General features: G+C 47.8%; 1 protein-coding gene across 5 annotated transcripts in view; it reads right to left on the bottom strand.

Annotated features, from left to right (window-relative positions):
* Positions 1–19,166, bottom strand: part of MSI2 (musashi RNA binding protein 2) — a 389,780-nt gene that overhangs the window by 296,220 nt on the left and 74,394 nt on the right. The gene's annotated exons all lie outside the window — the stretch shown is intronic.

Below are 19,166 nucleotides of genomic sequence, written 5' to 3'. Positions count from 1 at the left end.
ACCCGCAAGCCACAACTGCTGAAGCCTGTGCGCCTAGAGCCCGTGCTCCGCAACAAGAGAAGCCCTGCTCACTGCAACTACAGAAAGCCCGCATGCAGCAACGAAGACCCAAAGCAGCCAAAAATAAAAAAATAAATAAAATAAAAATTATTTTAAAAAAGACAACCAACCGACACCCATACACCTATCAGGCAGTTTAAGAAACAACAAAATATTAACTTTGCCTTTTCCTAATCCCATCCCTTTCCTTCCTTACTCAGAGGTAACCATTATCCTAAATTTTGTGTATCCCACTCTCCTGCTTTTCCTGATCATTTTGCCACTATCAATTTTGCATATTTTTGGACTAATGTAAAAGGAACCAGAGTGCATGGCCTTTTGCAGGCTTGCTGGTCTCTCTCCTGTTAAGTCAGTGAGTCATCGTGTTGCCGCAGGCAGCTGCAGTACTGAAGCTGCCATTCGCCACTCACAACAATGACAGTGTGGATAGTAATAGCTCCATTCTTCAGATGAGGAAACTGAGGCTTCGGGAGGTTAAATGACTTGCCCAAGGCTGCATGGTTGGTTAGTGGCCCAGCTGGGATTCGAACTCAACTGATGAAAACTCATAATGCAATCAGTATTAACCAGGCAGTGTGGCTGAGGGGAGAGGCATGAAGGAGGCAGACCCAATCCTGCCCTCAAGGCACTTACGGGCAGGTCTGACTCTGTACACAGATCTGTCTGAATGCAGAACCCCCGTTCTTGACTCCTAGGTAATGCTACCTTCCCACCTGTTTGAGAAGCTCAAATCAGAACTGCAACTGAGGATTCTGTAGCAGACATGTCTTCAATGGTCAGCACAGACCACTTCTAAATTCCTGGCCTTTGATCCTGGCCTTTACATCCTTATTACAACACACACACACACACACACAGAGAGAGAGAGAGAGAGAGAGAAAAACAAACACCCACATACGGAGAAGAGCTCTAAGTTTCCAAGAAAAGGCAGACTGTCATGGGTGAGGCTCCAGCTATAGACTTGAGTCATTAAACGTGTTACCTTACCTGGCAAACACTTAACCTTAAACATCCCTGCAGCCTTCAGAAAAGCCAACTTCAGCCCAGGACTGGAACCAGCCTGGAGAAAAATGCCCAAAGGAGTCACTCTGGTTGTACAGGTACAACATGCTCTCCAGAAAAAAAAAAAAACAAAACATAAAGACCTTCTCTTCTTCCCTTTGCCCTCAATTTTTCACTGATGCTTTTCAGGGGCAAAAAGTTGCCATGGTCCATCACTGGGAGCCTTGGAACCCCCTTTGAAGCCAAGCCCGCCAAGCTCTGGGTCCTTAGATCAGCAGCCCCCGTCAGCTACCTCCTCGGGGGACAGGGGGACATGGAAGCACCATTCAAGAAAGACGCAAGAAAACTGGCCCCAGATAGGAGATGGGGATGGACAGGAATCCTGGCTGAGTTACCAAGTCAGCCAAGGTCAAAGGTAAGATCAAAGGCAGACTCAGTCAGGAGATACAGAAAAGTGCCTTTGGCTGATCCAAAAAAAAAAAAAAATTGAATTAATTTATTAATCTGGACAGCAAGCATTTCTCCCTGAGCATTTTCTCTCCATATTTACTGATCAAATCTTTGTGAATGAAAGCACAACCCTCTTACTGGATAAAGAAAGACACACACAAAAGCCCCTCGACTGAAAAATCTAGTCCAGCAGGTCGTGATTTCACCTTTGAGCGAACAGTATGCGGCCACAAAGGGCTGGAAAGGGAGCTGGTGGCACAGCTCCCACTGGCGTCATCATTAATAAGTAAGCGGCAGTGGCCTGTGCAAAGCTCGCCTGGCCTGGCAAACGTGCCAACCGGGCTGAGCGGGCACTGGGGCTGAGCGGGAGCACGGAGGTGTCCCAGTGACACTGCGGGGGGGGGTTCCATCCCGCTCTGAACCCAGAACCCTTAACGAGCCCCACCTCAGCCGCCCACTTCCTACTGTATCTCCCATCAGTCACAGACCCCGACTCTGGTGGCCTTGGAGGGTCCTGGAGCTGAAAGCCACCCAGAAGCTGTCACTCGGGCGACCAGAAGTTCAGGACTCCCAAGAGATGCTAGGAGTGTGGCTGCCTGGGTCTGCAGGGCTTGGCTGCCCTCAGAGGCCACTCTTCTGCCAGGGGCGAAGGGGGCCTTTGTGGCAATGAAGGAGGCTCTCCTTAAGAAGAAACGGGCCAAGCCTGCTTTGTGTGCTCAGGAAGGCTTGCATCATTAGGGAGAGAGCCTGTGCTGAGCAGGCCAGCAGGGAACAAATCCAGCCTGGAGGGCTGGGGCAGGGTCCGCTGCACGGAGGGGCAGCTGGCCGGGAGGCCCGCTGCTGGCGCATCTCAGGGCTCCAGAAGAACCACACCGATTTGCACACGAATAAGCAAACACAAAACCCCAAAGCGAGGACGTTCAAAACCGAAAGCAGCTGCTAATCACCTGTTTCGTTTTTTTTTTTTTTTCTTAAATTAGCTGCAACGAAGAATTTCCAAACTCTCAAGTACAATACACAGCTTAACATTTTCATACACCTGTAAAACCACTAAGTTAAATCCCATTACAAAAGACTGCAACTTACAAAGGAGCAGTTCAAACAGAGTTCTTATCAAACACAAACAATGGAAAATGATTTAGGCAGAGAACATCAGTCACTGGAAATTAACATTTGAAAAAATTTTTTTACATAAAAACCATCTGTGTATTGAGACCATGCACTCTGCTAAACCACAGGCCTAATTAAGAAACCAGGAACCAGGCGTTACATGGTGATGCACTGTTTTGTGTTTTCTTTCTTTCCTTTTTTTGTTTACTTTGTTTTGAGTCTTGCTGAAGTCTTATTAATACAGACCGTGTTGTCCTGTCTTCTCCGCAAATCTAAAATGATGTCTATGTCACATTGCTAAGGGTGCTTGCAGCTGTCAGACAAAACACACTTGTCTTAATCTGGGCTGGTTCTCCCATGCCAGCATGCCCACCCAAGGCTATCTGCTTACAAGCCCAGCCAGGGCATAAAAGTAACAGGAAGATAAAAACGAAGAAGCAGGCCCACTGGCAAAGAAGTTACACAAAGAGGGGAGAGCTGGTATGTATAGGTAACAAAGTCCAGAATTAAAATATAACATCTTTCTCCCCCCCCCCCCCCCCGTCACTCTCCCCCTTTGAGCAAGGGATTTAAAAAGACCAACTAACAGCTATTATCCAAATGGCTCTTTACATCTTACAACGCACTGGGTGGGGTAGCTAATTTGATGCACACAGCGACTTGGTGACACAAAGATAAGGAAACTAAGTCTCAGAAAGGTTAAATGGCCTATCCAGGGTCACAGAGCTAGTTCGTAAGAGATAGACCAGAGCCTGGAACCCAGCCAGGCCCTGCCTGCCCCACTGCTTCTCAAAATAGCACTGCCAGAACAAGGGAGGGGTTCTGGCCCAGCCTTTGGAACAAGAGAATCATGTGGTCTCAACAACGGTAACCAAGAGTTGGCCTGTGATTGTACTTCTTCAAGAGTCTTGTGTTTTGAGGGTAATAATACAGGTTTCACCTGGGTTTTGCCATGCTCCCCAACAGAAAGGTCCCAGGAAGAGAAAAATACGGGAGACCAAAGGGGACGGACCATTGTGTCATAAACAGACAGTGTTTTCCCCTACCCCTACCTTTGGGGAACCAACCCTCCCTCACCCCATGCAGTTCTAACGGGACTGGCAGTCAGAGACTGGTCCAAGGACTGGGCCTGTGACCTAAGCAAGGCCAATCAGTGAACCTCCCTGAAAGTGGCATGCGGATGCTGAAAGAAAGCAGTAACATTTCCACTGGAGTTGCCAAGTTAATATGTGAATCCAAGATCCCAACAGCCAACTTATCCAACTCAAGGAAAACATTTATCTACAAAAGCAGTGAGTGAGGGCAACCCACAGAGGGAAGGAAAGGGGAGAGATGAGGGCCAGAGAGGGCCATGATGATATCATTTGCGCCCCTGGAACCAACTGTGACAAAGCCAGGAAAACTCCTGGACTTTACAGTGACATGAGCCAATACATTCCCTTTTCTCCTTGAGTTCGTTTGAGTGGGGTCATTTGAAACCAAAAGGATGCTGACTTATGACACATAAGACAATGTTAAATACACACTGACCACAAACTCCACGTTTTTCAAACAACCTCTATTTCCAATACTCAGTTTTGTGGCCCCATAAAACCACTTCCACTCTTGCCTTCTAGAATCAACTCTCGACCCAGCAGCTGGAGTAATCTTCTTCAACAGTTAATCCTATTACATCATTCTCTGGCTCAAATCCTTCCCAAGGATGTCCTATCACAATCTCCTTTTTAGGGACTTCAAGGTTCCTCTTATCTGGCCCCTGCCTCCCTCCTCCAACTCACATCCCACCCGTTCCCCATCGTACCCACTCCCCTCCCACTCCCAAGCCTGCTCCGGCCTAAAGACACCCGCGTTTGCTGTCGCCTCTCTCAACAGGGCAGTGACCTAAATCATCTTGTTCACTTCTGCATCCCCAGAGCCCAGCCTCTCTGCCACTATTTATTGAATAAATAAACAAAATTCCAGTCCTACGGCATCCACACAACACTTCAAATAAGGACGGCATGGAATCCTGGGCCATTTAATATCCTCAGGCTTTTCACCCCGAAACTTAGATCATCAGAGTTACGCTGTTGCCAGGAGTTGGCAAACCACATTCGGCAGAGGCCAAGCCCAGTCTCCCGTTCGTTCTAATACGATCTGTAAACTAAGAATGGTTTTTACAGATGAATACTTTAACTGATTTGATAAGAGAAAACAGTAACTTTGAACTCCAACTCACTTCCATTCTTCTCATTCGTAAATCTGTATTACAAAAAATTGTACTGTTACTGTTATTACATTTTGAATTTCGTCAGTAAAACATCTGTATAAATTTGTTTTCTCTCTCATTATGGTTAAGTACTTACCTAATATCCTCAATATCGCCTCTTGACCCACAAAGCCTAAAATATTTACCGTCTGGCCCCTTTACCAAAGAAGTTTGCCAACCCCTGCTATAGACTTACTATTTATCAAGGGGAAAAAGAAGAGTTACACGTCAGTCCAACCACGGCACCATCCAGGACTGATAGCGAAGGAGGAAACAAGACCAGGTCGTAAGTTGCTCTTAATGTCCTGGGACCCAGAAAAAAAAATCAGATTAAGTCTCTGACATACGGAAAACTCTCAATTCAAAGACCCTCGACATGAAATAGACATTCTGGTTCAACAAACACCCTTACAAGAGAAATGACCACATTACCTGCGCCACTGTCCACTCCACTTACCCGCTAAATAAGTAACTGAGGAAATAACCGTCCATGTTTTACTTTAGAGTCTCTCTTTGTTCCTAACTGGACTGCGCCCCAGTGCTTTGAGTCTGCCATTAGCCATATGCTGCTGGAGATCCTACAGGACACAGACGCCCTCAGGACAACCCCAAGAAAACGCAGCGCTTCGGAACCACATCAAATCCATCAACACACCTCCATCCAGTGTGGAAGGCACAGCTGCGGCGCTTGCCTCCCATTCCGCCGCACAGCTGGTCCAAGGATGACTTAGACAGGCCAAGGCTCCACCCCACTCCCATCTTGGCCAGCAAAAGCGCAATAATGGTCTGGGAAACACAGGAGCCCAGACTCTACCTGAGTTGCCAGAATAGTGAAGGAAAGAACCGTGTCCTTCCCTGGAAGGGAGCACATGGACAGGGAACTGTCTGGGCAAAGATGGGCCAGGGGGCTGCTGACATTCAAATCATCATTAAATGACTCAACTTTCCAGAAATAAGAGGCATCAATCACACTGGGAAATTCTCCATCTTGACTTTTCTTTCTGGCTTCCGTGGAATAAAGCCGCAGAGTAGAGAACCAATTAATTTTTAAGCATTTCTTTAAAATTACAGGAATCGGGCTTCCCTGGTGGCGCAGTGGTTGACAACCTGCCTGCCAATGCAGGGGACACGGGTTCGAGCCCTGGTCTGGGAAGATCCCACATGCCGCGGAGCAACTAGCCCCATGAGCCACAATTACTGAGCCTGCGCGTCTGGAGCCTGTGTTCCGCAACAAGAGAGGCCGCGATAGTGAGAGGCCCGCACACCGCGATGAAGAGTGGCCCCCGCTCGCCACAACTAGAGAAAGCCCTCGCACAGAAACGAAGACCCAACACAGCCATAAATAAATAAATAAAGCAAAAAAAAAAAAAAATTACAGGAATCACCCTCACCCAGTCCAGTCATTACTAACTTCCTGCTTTCCACACCCGGATCCTTAACACCGCCCTGCAGAACTGCTCTGTGCCCGCGAGGACACAGGAGGAGGGTAGAGAAGCCTTGCTGGCCAGAGCAAACTGGTTGCCTAAGGAACCCCATCCGAATGCAATCCACCCAGTGAGGCACTGAGAAGCCTGAACACGTGAAAACAACTCCTTCAAGACCTAAAACCTAGTCCAGGTACAGCCTTTGCAAGGTAACAGGTATTCAGGGATCAGCTGACATCTACTCCCAACCCTCCCTTTGTCTCTCAGCAGGGCCCCTCTCGGTACCTGCTCCTAGAATTAAGATCTCTGTGAGCCTTGGCAGGGCAAGAAGACACACCGGAGCTCCGCACCGGGCAAGGCCACACAGACATATGCACAGTAGGAACAGGGGTTCTGAACACCGTCACCAGGAGCTCCCCCCTTCATCTGCCTCCCTTCTCTTTTCACCAAAGTCTTAAAATCCTATTTTCTCCCCTTCTTCCTCTCAAAACAAGAGGAGCAAACTTAAGAGTCCTCTATTCAAACTTCTGAAGTCCAGACTTCTAAAGAACCAATAGGAAGGGCAGCCACAGATTTCTCTACTTTGGAAAAATACCAAAGAGGCCTTAGGTCCCCAAAGATTCATGCCCGGTGCAGCTCAGAGATTCCAAAAGAAACCCGCCACGAACTCACACCCACGTCCCTCGACGAATATTTGCTGAGTGCCTACTACGTGGAGGTGCTGTGCGGGGGACGCGACAGTAAACAAAACACAAGAAATCCCTACCTTCCTGGGCTTATATTCAGACACCTCATGTACCCTCTGGATTTGAAAGGCTCACAAAGAGAAGACAGCCTACATCACACCTTTCCCTCAGTGTTTCTCCACACAGCATGCCTTCTCATTCATTTAGCGTCTCACTCACTCACTCGCTCATCCATCCATCCATCCATCCATCCATCCATCCATCCATCCTCCCATCAACACTCTGTGTTGAACACAAACCCTGGGTCAGGCACTGAGCTAGGGGAGTGAGAGCTCTAGCATTTATAGACAGAAGGGGCTTCGGAGCTGCAATCTCCTCAGTGGGAAAGGGGAAGGGGTCATGGATTTGTCCTAAGGCTACACAAGCACTCAGTTCCTGCTTAGATGGTGCACTTGTTTGTGGTGGCTGGGAGGTATTGATGGAGACTGGGGGAGGGGACAAAGCCCCTGCCCCACCTCTAAGAGGCCCTGGGGACAAGGAAATGAGGATGCTGTGGCCGCTGCCCTTCCTGAGGTTACGCTCTCACTGGTCAATGTACTCGTACGCTGGTTATGCTGTTTGACTCTCCAGAACCATGACTCTCTGCTCTTCTCTCTGCTCGGTGCCTGGAAAGACTGATCTCTGCAGGATGGGTCTCCTGGGCTCCCCTGGCTTTGGCCAAGAGAAGACACTGTCAGAAGAAGGTGGGAAGCGAGAAGTCGGGAGATCCGTCCCTGCATGGTGGGCCTAATTCTTCTTCCTCTGCCACAGCTCCTATAGGGCACCCCTTCCCATGACTCCATTGCACTCACTGCTCCCTCCTCTGCCCCTCTGGATAGAAGGGCAGGAACTGCTTGGGCTGCCATGATCCCCGGGTGCTTCATCGTTCCGTGTTGAACCTTTAACTCTGTCTACACCTCTGTAAACGGACCCCTCATTCAGTCTCTTCAATGACCCCCTCCCGGAGGCATCTGCTTCCTACAGGGACCTTGGCTGATACGATCCAGTGGGTGAACAAGAAGTCTGAAGTGCTGTGCACATCAACAGAGATAAGCCCAGGCTTCCAGGCGCAGGTGGAGAAGGGGAGGAGGAGTAGCAGAAGCTCACAGACAAGGCGATACTTCAGCAGAATAAGCGAGATGCAGGCAAGACCATCCCAGGCCAGGCAGCCCAGCAGCACAGAAGCACCAACAGCCAGCAGCGTCGGGGAACCACCACGGCAGGTCCGTACAGTGGGGCGTGAGCAGGACAAGTGACGATGCTTGAGAGGAGGGGGAACCACGTGACTCGGAACAATGCTAAGGCACTTGGACTTTATCCTGAAGCAATGGGCAGGCTCCAAGTGCCCATCGCATGGTGATTCCATCCAACACTCCATGTGTTTCCAGACATACCCCTTCCTCAGACCAACGGAAAACTGACATCCACTGGGGACAAATAAACGTAATCCCTAAAACAGGTATTCCAGAGAAATGTGTCTAAAATCTAAGGCAAAAGAAAATAAAAGCAATCAGACCATGAAATATAATGCACAGTAATATCCTTCTATGAAAACACACACACACCTGGCACTGTTAGCAACAGGCTCTGGAGCACGACCACCTCGGGTGAAAACACACCAATCATTAACAACAGATTCTGAGGAGATTACAACCTAAATAACTACCATTGGAACACACAGGTTACTTAATATAAAGTGGTTCCACATGGTTCATTTATAATTCACGTGGCGTCAGTCGGCAAACGTCCACTCAGATGACATCTACTAGAGTCACCAGATGTGCTTTTATTCTTCCAAAAGGGTGTATTCAAGAGATTTTCAGGTACCACTGGATTCTAGAATATTCTTGGGTTAAAAAACTACTTCTTGGCTTCCCACCCCCCTCCTTTGGGTTTTTATGTGTATATATTCCTAAAGTTGGCTTTGAAAGCCTTCAAGTAGAATGACTTCTGAAGTCCATCTGCTCGATAAGCTCACCGTGAGCAGTGTTCTCGCCCTTGTTGTTGTTCCTGGGTCACAGCAGCTGGGACGGAACACAGCACACATGGGTACCAACCAGCTACTGAAATACAACTGATTAAAAGTCATCTTTTATGAAGAGTATTTCTACCACTGTCACTCACCACATGGCACTCAGACACTACACAGTTCAGGCTTCAGAAGCAGATTTTTAAATGTTTCATTCTTGTTCTTCTTTGTTTCTTCTTTCTTCTTCCCCCAGTGCATATAATGGACTCAAATGCTGAGAGCTTTCCCGTACTTCTTTAATCACTGTCAGGATGGCTCATAAATGTTAATTAAGAAGAAGATTTAAATGTTACTCCCCAACTGTGCCAAATTGAGAAGCTCTCAGTTTCCCATGCTCTTCCCGTGAGCTTTCATTCTCCAGGTCTGCTCCTTCAGACGCCCTTCCAATAAGCTCACGCACATGCACACGTACGCACGCACACACACACACGCACACACACACCCCCCACACAAGCGGGAGGATGATGGGCAGAGCACAAGCCCAACAGTTAGGAGGAGGGAGGGTTCACAGACAACAGCCCGGACCCCTCAACCTGGGCCTCTCAACCCCAGACAGAGGAAAAGAGTGGCCGGCCAGGAACCCTGATGGATGGCGAGCCCGACACTGCTCTTACTTCAGAAACTTCCAGAAGGCATCTCTGTGCCCCCAATACCTCCTTAGCCTGCAGGCCAGGACTCCAAGCCTTGGCTCTAGAGACAAAGCCTCTTGGTCCATAATTTGAGGTAAAAGGCCTACCTGGCAGAGTTAACCCGCACAAATGTTGACAGTATCAGATCTTTCCTAACTGAGGTGAAGCAGTAAACTAAGAAGGCAAAATATCCCTAGAGGGGATGTGACTTGGGGAGTAGAGGTAACTGACGAATGTTGCCTACCATGCCCCTGCAGGTCATCTTCCTGAATTCCACAGTCTGACTGGTGGCCTCTACTCCAATGGGGCAGCTCAGGCATTTGTCCCTACCCACCCAGCTCCCAGACTCCCCCATCTCAGCCCCTCCAGCCAGCCAACCTCACACTCGTCACCACAGGTGTGTCCAAGCCATTGTCAGATGCACCGCAAGTCACTTGAGTCCCTAGTAAAGCACCGAAGTGCGCAAGGAACTTGGCGTTTAAGGAGGCACAGCTGGGGAATTTCCCGGTGGTCCAGTGGTTAGGACTCCGGGCTCTCACTGCCGTGGCCCAGGTGCAATCCCTGCTTGGGGAACTAAGATCCCACAAGCCGCGCAGTGCAGCTAAAAAAAAAAAGGCACAGCAGATTCTAGATTCCTCCTAGAGAAGAATCACCCCTTCTATTGCAATGTGTGCATCCGCGAGTAGGAAAGAAAGGGTTAGACATGCAGCAAAGCACAGAGGAACTGTGCACACATCCTACAAATGAACCACGAGCTCGAAGAAGGCAGAAGCCAAATGAGCGTATCCTGCTCACCGCTGGCTCCTCACAGGGCCCGGCAGAGCGTCAGTGAGTGAGGGAAGGAAAGGACGGCTGGACACGTCCTGAGCCCAAAGTCCTGACAGAGGCTAAAGGATCACTTGGGCAACTTGAGGAGGAACTGAAGCAGGTGATGTGGGAGACCCTGCAGAACCTGCTCTGCCGAGAGAGACCCCAGGACAAAATCCCACTTTTCTGCTTCCCAGGGGGTACAGGTGCCAGAGGGAGAAACCCTGGGAAGTGACCTCGCTGAACATGCCATTGACAACCATGAAGACAGAACAACTCAGTGAAAGACCCCGGTGGGGAGAGAGGGACAGGAGACCGCACATCTGCAGCACAGTGACACCCACACAGGTGGGTCTGTCCCGATGGGGACAGGGTGCAAAGCAAGGAGGCCCGCGGGGAGGATGGGTCTCCTTTTCTTTTAGAATTTGAAAAGGGCTGCTATAATGCTGCATTCATTACTTAAAAACGGGAATAGTTAAGAACATTTTAAAAGAGCTAGAAGTCTCATAATTCACATTTTGATAAGATGGTACACTGTGGAGTAATCCATCAATCCCCACTTCCTTTCTAGAACGCAAGTCCAGAACACATCACATCATTATCGTCTACGCCAATATAAGAACAAGTGGGAAGGGCCAGGACTGTCATGACTCATTTCCAGGAACAATGGTGAACAGGAGTATTGACCGCAGGCTGATTAATTAAGGAATCTGCTAGAGTAAAATGCTGGCAAGTTTTCCCTTTGGAACTCCATGACAAAGACAGAAACACAACTGGTGTGTATTTGATAAGGCGACGATGTGGCCCAAAACCTTTAAGGCATTGTCTTAAAAATAACCAGAGTAACTTTAAAGTGCACGCGTGGGCACACACACACAGATGCTGTGGACCCTCTGCATATTCTATTTAAATTTTCTTAGAAATGGGACACTTTGTCATATGTTTAATTAATGATTCAAACAACCACAAAAGGAATACTTGGTCTTAAAAGCATTTAACTTACAGCACAAGGAACTCTACATAATACTCTGTAATAACCTATATGGGAAAAGAACGTGAAAAAGAATGGATATATGTATAACTGAATCACTTCACTGTAAGCCTGAAACTACCACAACATTGTAAATCAACTGTACTCCAATATCAAATAAAAAGTTAAATTGAAAAAAAGCATTTAACTCATTCAGCTCGGACTATAGTTATTTGTGTTTTTATTTTCTGCCCCTATAAGAAACAGCTCTTTCTCAAACCCCCTGAGGGGCCCAGCCTCAGTTTCTCACACATATTCAATCAATGGGTTGGACTGATGAACTCAATGGCTTTGTATCTTCATTAAGAAAACATGAGATCCAAAAATATACATATTATTATTTACATTTCAAGTCTTGTTAAGAATAAATATTAGAAGGGGCTACTTTACTTGTTATGCTTTTTAAACTTCAAAAGGTTGCAATTTTTATGCAACTTTATAGAAATGCAAGAGGGCAAGTAATAATAAGACGAAATCTACGGTATTGATGTAAAGTTTTCTTATAAAATGTCCTTATGGTCAAAAAATGAATCAATGTTTTTTTGTGGGTTTTTTTGTTTGTTTGTTTGTTTTTGCGGTACGCAGGCCTCTCACTGTTGTGGCCTCTCCCATCGCGGAGCACAGGCTCCGGACGTGCAGGCTCAGCGGCCATGGCTCACAGGCGCAGCCGCTCCGCGGCATGTGGGACCTTCCCGGACCGGGGCGCGAACCCGTGTCTCCTGCATCGGCAGGCGGACTCTCGACCACTGCGCCACCAGGGAAGCCCAAAATCAATGTTTTTTAAAAGTATTAAGTCCAGGAATACATGTAGCATGAGGATATGGTCAAAAACATGAAGGTGATAAATAACATTTGGCAGATACAGACCTAACACTTTTCATCTCCCACCCTGGACCTTCCTCTTTCTCCTTCTCCATCCACCACCTATATATTTCAAAAAGTAAGGATGCAACCGTCACAACCCAGGCGAGCCTAGGAGAAAAGACTACTAAATGTAATGTGGTGTCCTGGATGGGATCCTGGAACAGAAAAATAGGCAGAAAAGAAAAACTGAAGAAATTAAAGTGTGGACTTTAGTTCGTTTTTAAAAATAAGATGCTTTTAAGAATATATACCGTGCTACCTTCTGCATAAAAAAGAAGAGGAAATGAGAAAACATACAAATTTGTTTATCTTTACTAAAAGAAACACAGGAAAGACAAACCAGAAAATAAAGAAGTTGGTTACCTCTGAGGGTAGGGAGATGGAGGCAAGAGGGATAAAAGACGGGAGTGGCAAATCCTACCTACAAAATCCAAGTAATCTATGAACACTGTTATTTGACAATTTTGACTATACACCTCAGTTTCCAGCTGGGGGGTGGGGTGGGAGTTGGGAAAGAACTGTAAACAAATCCTGGACTCTGTAATAGCTTTGTGGTAGTGGAGGGGCAAGCAATTCTGGTTCTGTTTTCAATGTAATTCAGGACTGAGCAAACCAGAAAGTGGGCTGATGTTGAAAGTCAGCCTTCTCACTGCGGAGGGACGGCTGCCCAAGGATGGCATGCAGGAGGCAAGAAAGAACCCTGTGCAGATGGACTGGATGCAGGTATGGTATGAACTCACGATTTCTAAAATACCTATGGGTATCATGCATGTATACGTCCATATGTGTATGGGTGTGTGTGCGTATGTATCTTTACACTCATATATTTCCTAGAACTCTCCACTGAAAAGACCTAGAAGCAAAGACCCACGCTAACCATGAGCAAAGGCACTCTAGGAGCAATGAACACACCCAGCACTCAGAGCTTGGTGTCTAAATCCATTCCCTGGAAGAAGAAACCATCTCCCTGGAGAAATGACCAACTCCAGGGCTGGGAGGGGGTACACGCAAGGTGAGCCTGGAACATCTTTTTGTGTCAGAAAGTAAAGAAGGGCTTAAAAAAATGTTGGGAACCAGAATGAAAGGCCACTCACTGGCCAAATCTGGGACAATCTGAGCACCAAATAATTAGGTACCGTAATGAATAAGAAGCCATTGAAAAAGGAGGACTCCACGAGTCCACACCCATAATAAACAGATTAACAGAGGGAATGGCTCTTCCTTACAGCAGAATGCCAAGTGCCAAGTGGTAAGCATGGAGGGAGTGTGGTTTTGCAACCACCAGAATAAAGACTAGATCAGGCAAAAATCATCAGCGCATGCAAACTCTCAGTGGAAATTCTACTGAGAAGCACGGTCTTAAAGGGCTTCGCCCCCCAGACTTTTTTATTAGTTACAAGGGAAAACATCACAACTACATAGTGGAGAAAACTAAACAACACTTGACCAGGTGAACAAAATTAACATCAGCAAAGAGGGGCAGGTGGACCTCAAGTGCCTCCAGATGTGACACCCTGAGAAGGACACAAACACGTCTGTGTAGTGTCCCGGCCAGGAATGCGTAACTTGAATCTAATCATGAAGAAATATTAGGCAAGTATGTTCTCCTGGAGAAATGGGATTATATTCTTCATAAACGGCAATATCATAAAAGGGAAAGAAAAGCTGTGGAAATATTCCAGATTAAAGCAGACTAAAGAGACATTAGCAAACTAGATATAATACCTGATCCTGCCTTAGACCCTATATAGAGGGAAGAAGGATTCTATAAAAGACACTGGATCAACTGACAAACTGGAGAACAAACAGTAGATTACATAAAAGCACTGTATCAATGTTAAATTGCCTGAAGTTTATAACTGTACTGGAGTTATGTAAGGGAACACCCCGTTCTTAGAAACAGGGATTATTTAGGAGTGAAGGGTCATGATGTACACAATTATTCCCAAACCACTCAGGGTAAAAAGTGTGTCTACAAAGAGAAAGAGAGTAACGGATGGAGCATGGGGGGAAGAATGCTGACAGAAGATTGACTAGGTGTCCTCCCTACTTATTCTTAAAAACTTTCCTGTAAGTTTTAAGTCATTCCCTAATAAAGAGGAAGGGGGTGCTTCCCTGGTGGCACAGTGGTTGGGAGTCCGCCTGCCGATGCAGGGGACGCGGGTTCGTGCCCCGGTCCGAGAGGATCCCACGTGCTGCGGAGCGGCTGGGCCCGTGAGCCGTGGCCCCTGGGCCTGCGCATCCGGAACAGGCTCCGCAACGGGAGAGGCCGCAGCAGTGAGAGGCCCGCGTTAAAAAAAAAAAAAAAAAAAAAAAAAAAAAAGAGGAAGGGGAGGGGAATGGAGAGAGGGAGGGTGGATGGTTTAGTGGCTAAACCTGGGGACTACACCTACTGGCTTAGCATCCAGTTCGTCTCAGGTCATCCACCCCTGCATCTAAGACGGGCTCCGTTTCCTCATCTGTAAAGTGGGTCCAGATGGCTCAACCCTTACCTATCTCACAGGTTTTGGAGAAATATAAAGTAACAAACGTACAGAGACAGTGGAATGATTTTAATCCCATTTTCTGAGGGAGGACATTAGGATCTGTATCTCTTTCTTATCTGGTATCAGATGTTGTGAGACTTAATATTGAACTTTTTGCTTATTTGGGTGACCTCAAAAAGGAATCAAGGTCACAGAACTCTTAAGTTGGTATTATTTAAAATATATACTTGACTAAACACAATCCCCAAAGTCATCAATGTATATCCTGGGATCATTTCAAAATGTGTGTGTGTGTGTGTGTGTGTGTGTGTGTGTGTGTGTGTGTGAACTGTAAAGACAAAAGATTGGGTAATAGACTAAAATTAAAACCGGTGGTTGTCGAGTGATACGATTGTAACTCATTCTATTTTCCAAAGTTTATATCACGTTATTTTACTTTTTTACTTTTTAAAGATATTTTTGTGGTCACTGAGACATTACTGAAAGTCTTCAAAATTCACTCAAGTTTCACACAACTATATGACACCACCAGATGCTGGTAAACTCCCGAAGGAGGAGAACATAACTGTGTGAGTTGATGAAACAATTTCTACGTATAAAGTGGATCTAGAGGTTTCTACCAGATACGCTGCCGATTTCCTAGTCCAGATTTAGATCTTCTCCCTCTAACCAAGGTAAAATGGCATTTTCCAACTTCACTCCCTCACTAAAATACCACAAAGTAATGACTAGACATCTCCTCACTAGAAGTCAAACAGCCAGGGAAGGTTCTACTGAACCTTGCCCTCTGAGGCTCCCCTTGACAATACCCAGGGGCTTCCTCCAAACCCAGAGGACAGAGGCCCAATCCAAAGGTTTGGAGAAAGATCACCGTCTCTGGGGTGGCCCATCAGAGCACTCAACTCAGAAGGTGAACTGAGTTTCAACACCACCTCTCACAGCCCAATCCTCCCGCGGTTGGGGGACAGGATGTCCACGTCCCAATGAGGTGTTTTGCCAACATCCCTCAGATCCACATCAAATATAATTTTCAAACCAATTAGCTCAAAAAGCATGACGACCAAGGCAGTATCTCCCACATCCTCATTTCAGGGCCATCCTATTCAATTCCTAATGAGAGGAAAGACAAAGGCAATAGAGGCAGTAGGGTCTACTTCAAAAATTCTTTTTCGTTTAGAAAACAGATCCTCTTTTGTTCTGGTTAAACACCAATTACTCTGCTCTCTCTGACATGCAAATCAGCTGAAAATAGGGCAATCTGTAGCTCACTCCGGTTCCACTGCAAGTTTGAATGAAGAAAAGAGAAAGAGGACAGGGAGAGAGGGGGTCAGAAGAGAGGGGAGATGAAGAAGAGGGAGGAGAGGGAAAACAGGAGCCACGGAGGCCGATCCCTGGGGGTCTTCAATTCTAAGTACTTTGTGCTCAGATAAAGCTCTTTTCAAAGGGCTTTTGTGTAATATTTGTGGCGGTGCCCATGAGCGGTGATTTTGCCATTATCCCAAAAAACAAAGCAAGGAAAGAAAAAGCACATTAAGGTCTGAAATACAAGCAAGAAAAGCAAATGTGGCCCAAAGAGCAGCTTACCCAGAGCTCCCACTTGCTACAAACACTCTCCCCAAAGTCATTCATCCACATCACGGAAAGAGAACAGAGAAGGACGGACAGACAGCATTCTGGCCTTAGGTGGTGCAGGTCCCCAGCCAGGTGAGGGTGTGAGGACCGAGCAAGGAAGCACCCAACTCCATCTCTCACTCAGGCACCAGGTGGTGCTTTGTTGTATCTTGTCTTCCTTCGTTTTAGTTAAGCTGAACTGATTTCAATCTTCTGAACGCATTATTACTTCTTAACGTTTTTTGAAGGTAGGTGTGTGGAACAGTACAATCCTAACTCTTCACGGCTCCAAAGAAAATCTCGAGCAGGGCTGCTCAGACCTTCTGGTGCCCAGGAATCATCTGGGGAGCTCGTTAAGATGCAGATTCTGACTCCAAGATCTGAGATGGGGTCTGAGCTCCTGCAATTCTAACAGGCTCCAGGGGTCACCTTCCCGGCTTCTCCCCCCTCCCCCCGCCCCCATTTACCTTCCAGACTCTGTCCTGACTTGACCTCCTTACCTGATCCACCTGGAAGACCAAAAAAGAGGGCTGGGAAAAAGGTCCAAGAGCTTCCTCACACCAGGCCCGGAACTCCACGCTCCCCCAGGTTGCCCCTGAATCTCTCCACAGTGTACCACCAGTTTCTCAGTCCCACCTGGGTACCTTCAGGACAGACTGGGGTACAGCAATGCAAATCCAGGTTCAGAGGAGAGCCCTGTTCCTGCTGAGGTCCCCTCCTGGCAGTTTCATGGGGACCAGTGCTGTCGGGGAGCAGCCCGACATGGCAGTACTGACCAGACGCCAGGCCTGCCAGCACCGACAAGGGCATCTGGGACACCGGGAGTTTCGGCAGAGGGGCACACGCTCAGTCTCCAGGGCCCAGCTCCAGGCCTGGCCCAGAGTCAGAAGGACCAGCACCCAATCTCCACTCCAATAAGACTCAAGTGTCTACCTGGCGACACTGCCGACTACAGACTTTTCCCCAGGAAGAAGTGTCCCGCTGCACCCCATGTCCCGGAAGGCTGCCGGCCACAGGGAGGGGGACCCCACACTTCCCCTTTCTGGTCCTGCCCTCCGTACCACCAAGGCTGCCAAGCAGGGCATGAATGTCCCTCTGTTTCTCGTGCCCCACCCCCTTGTCCCAAGGGGACAAAAGAAGGGAACTAACATTTGCTGGGCTCCTCCTATGTGTCAGGGACTGAGTCATTATTACATTTCATCTCATTTTAGCCTCCAAGGAGCCCTGCAGTGTTGACACCGGATCTCCATCTCGTAGGCCTTCGGTAGACTCAGCAAATCACAGCACAGCGGTTAGGGCTGCACGGTGCAGCGGCCGTCAGGGAGTGGGATCGAGAGGCAGACTCCATGTGTTTGGACACTGACCCACCATGTCGGGCTGTGTGTATCTGGGCCTCATGAAGGCTCATAAAATGGGGGAATGAAACCTTTCTCATCGGGTTGCTGTAAGGACCAAATGGGACTTCGTGGAGTTATGCTGAGACGGCCCAAGGCAAATGCTCAAGAAATATTTATTGTTATCACGCAAGGTCAACAAGAGAGGAAGGGATAGAACCCACACCTGGACTCAGGGGGCTGGGTTCCAACACCCAGTTTCAGGCAGGCCCACAACTTTAAAGAGAAGAATTCATTCTCTTTTACAGGGGACAGGGGACCCTGGAGGAAGCTCTCTCCAGGAGACCACAACCCAAGTCACACAGAGCACAGACCATGAAAAGCTGGAAGAGGTGCCTAGAGTTGTGAGGCCCAGAAGTCCTCATCTAGTGGTGGAGCCGCAGCTCCGCAGAAGCACCCACTGACCACTCTGAGCACAGGACAGCCACAGCTCACTTCCCTGAACACGTACTTGAAGAATCTTTCCTGGGAGAGAAGAACGGCCGTACTGGCCATCATGGCGGATTGGAAAGGAGAAAGGGTGAGAAAGCTTATCAACCCCTCTCCACCGTGGACCTTAATCCACGACAGCACAGCCAGGACACGTGGGCACCAAACACTGAAGGAAGGAAGGCGTGGAAGGTGCCAGATGTGCCAGTTCCTGAGCCAGAAGACAAAGAATCCCACAAGTGGGACGAGCTGAAGGCTGGTCAGTGCGGATCAAACCCAAGGAAATGGAAATGGCTTTTACTTTAAGTGCCTGTAAAGACAAAACATCTGGAAAACCAGTTGGCTTGTTTCCTTCTTTAAGATGTTTTTATGTGGACCGCTGTTAAAGTCTTTATTGAATTTGTTACAATATTGCTTCTGTTTTATGTTTTTTGGCCACAATGCATGTGGGATCTTAGCTCCCTGACCGGGGATCGAACCTGCACCCCCGACACTGGAAGGCGAAGTCTTAACCCCTGGACTGCCAGGGAGGTCCCAACTAGTTGGCTTTGAAGCTGGTCCTGAATCAATCCATGAGACCTAAACGACCTAAATATGCCGACCCCCTGGAGGCTGCCCCAAAGCCAAGCCAGGCTCCCCCATCCGGCTGTGCGCCTGCCTGCCTGCTGTTCCCAGGAGCGCCGTGTGATGGACAGTTCTAAGGAATACCCTATAATCTGCATTTATGCCGTTTGTCTTTTTGAAACATAAAATACAGATATTTGCATCATTTAACATGCGTGATTTTCTTCTGAAAGCCACAAAGAGAAAGAAAGTCTGCTCCGCGGCCCCTCCCCACCTCCACCATTCCCCTCTTCTTCAGCAGCCT

This window comes from Tursiops truncatus, chromosome 20, assembly GCF_011762595.2.
Source record: "Tursiops truncatus isolate mTurTru1 chromosome 20, mTurTru1.mat.Y, whole genome shotgun sequence".
Lineage (NCBI taxonomy): Eukaryota > Metazoa > Chordata > Mammalia > Artiodactyla > Delphinidae > Tursiops > Tursiops truncatus.
The sequence above is the reverse complement of the archived record's forward strand: the minus strand, read 5'-3'. Positions and strand labels throughout refer to the sequence as shown.